Source organism: Xiphophorus hellerii, chromosome 6 (assembly GCF_003331165.1).
Source record: "Xiphophorus hellerii strain 12219 chromosome 6, Xiphophorus_hellerii-4.1, whole genome shotgun sequence".
Lineage (NCBI taxonomy): Eukaryota > Metazoa > Chordata > Actinopteri > Cyprinodontiformes > Poeciliidae > Xiphophorus > Xiphophorus hellerii.
Genome location: NC_045677.1, coordinates 10,421,898 through 10,423,809, shown reverse-complemented (window position 1 = coordinate 10,423,809; position 1,912 = coordinate 10,421,898). Strand labels below are relative to the sequence as shown.

General features: G+C 31.8%; 1 long non-coding RNA gene across 1 annotated transcript; it reads left to right on the top strand.

Annotated features, from left to right (window-relative positions):
• The first annotated feature begins 285 nt into the window (after positions 1-285).
• On the top strand, positions 286-1,210 carry LOC116721340 (uncharacterized). Its single transcript, XR_004339582.1, has 3 exons — positions 286-309; positions 555-723; positions 865-1,210. It is a non-coding gene; the product is annotated as an uncharacterized LOC116721340 (long non-coding RNA).
• Positions 1,211-1,912: the final 702 nt, after the last annotated feature.

The window sequence follows — 1,912 nt, the reverse complement described above, 5'->3', positions numbered from 1 at the left end:
TTCACAACGTGGCTTCACAACCCGAATCAGCCAAAGCCATTGTTGCTAAATTGAAATGCACCATTTCATTGTGTGGGCACCGAAGCCAAACTGTGAAAGAAGTCGTTGCTCATTTAAAGGAGCATATAATGGAGGGGCGGCCTGTAGCATGTCCAGTAAAAGCCTGCAAAAAAGTTTTCAGCGTCAAATCATCATTCACAGCTCATATGTCCCGTAAACATAGAGATTTTTCTGTGGATAACATTGATGTTTTGTACAAGGAAACTACAAGTAAGATAGTTAGTCTGACTCCCACTATCATTGTGTGTGGTGAGTTCATTTTTGTTTTTCCAGTTTCTTTGACCTGTTGTCTTTTTTGTTGTCTTGTCCCCTTTCTTTGCCCTTTTGTCCATCTGGCATTTTGTTTAATATTGTGGGTTTTTTTTTTCAATTATTTTCTTATGCTTTTACTATACTAATTTTTTTTGTACTTTTTACTTAATTTGTTATTTTTCATATAAATGTCATTGTTTTGTTGTATCAGGAGTCTAAATTTATTTGTTCTTTCTCCTTAGGTCAATCCTGCTTCCATGCTAAACGATTCATGCTGAGTGTGGATCAACAGATTGGAAACAACAACATCTCCTGTTTTATTTCTGCCCTCTGCATGATGTTTGGGAGCTATTATTGTTTTAACATACATTATCCATCGGGGCTGGCGTCTACACTGGAGTTTCTGCAGAGGTATGAGGTTTTTTTTGTTTTTTTTTTTAATTGTAGGGAGTTAAATTTGACTTTTGACAACTTTTATATCTTGAGTAAAATGTTTATTTCTTTGTGAAGCACATTTTGATGTAGTTTTCTGTTTGTCCTCTTTATCTTAAGGTGTTTCTTCTCAATCAACCCAGACAAGGGCAGTAAGGTGGAAGAAACCCGTAAACCCAGACTGCGTGTGAACCCCCGTGTACTCACCTTGATCCAGGAACTTTCGGATCATGAGTGGCGTGATGTTTGAGAAAGGACTAAAGTCAGTGAGTTATCAAGACAGTGTTTAATCTTAACAGAGCTGAATAGATTTGTAAATGCATGTTGCATCTCACAGTGTGTCTGCTGAAGTTAAAAAAGTTGAAAAGACATATTTATATTTGTTCAGTGGCTGAATTTTGCTCAATGTCAGAAAGGACAAATGAGAATTTCATTGAAAATATGTTTTCAATTAAAATGTTTATTTGTCTCTAAAAATTTTTTTGAATTATCATTATAGATACAGTTTATATTGGACTTCCTTGTGTTTTAAATTTGCATTTAACTGGTAAATGTTTGTTGAAATTTGATGTTTATAGATATTTGAAAATAGAATTGTTTCTAAAAAAGAAAAACTTTTGAAGCAAACAAACATTATTATTAAAATGTATACTGGAAATAGAAATTTATTGTATGTTATAATCTTCAAGCCCCCCCTCCAAAAAAAGGGGGTGAAAGTTGGTTCTCATACCGTTTCTGATAAAGTTAAAAAGGTTGAAGAAATTTATATCTATTCAGCAGGTGCATTTGCTTCATGTGCTTCATGATGTTCAGAAAAGACAAATGAGAAAATAAATATTTCAAAGGCATGTAAGTGTATGTTTATTTTTTTAAGATTATCATAGATACAATTTATATTGGGCTAACTTGTGTTTTAAAGTTTCCTTTAAGTGGGAAATGTTTGTTGAAATTTGATGCTTATAGATATTTAAAAATATAATTATTAGTAAAAAGAAAAAAATTTAGAGCAAATTTCTGTTTTTCAGAAAGTATTAATAAAATGTTTTAAATTGACATTTTAACAGTTTTAATCTGTTATTCAAAGGTATTTTATCAGTAGGACTAAATGAAGTTTTTTTGTACAACAAACAAAAACTGGGTAAATCTTACTGGAAAAAAGTGTAAAATA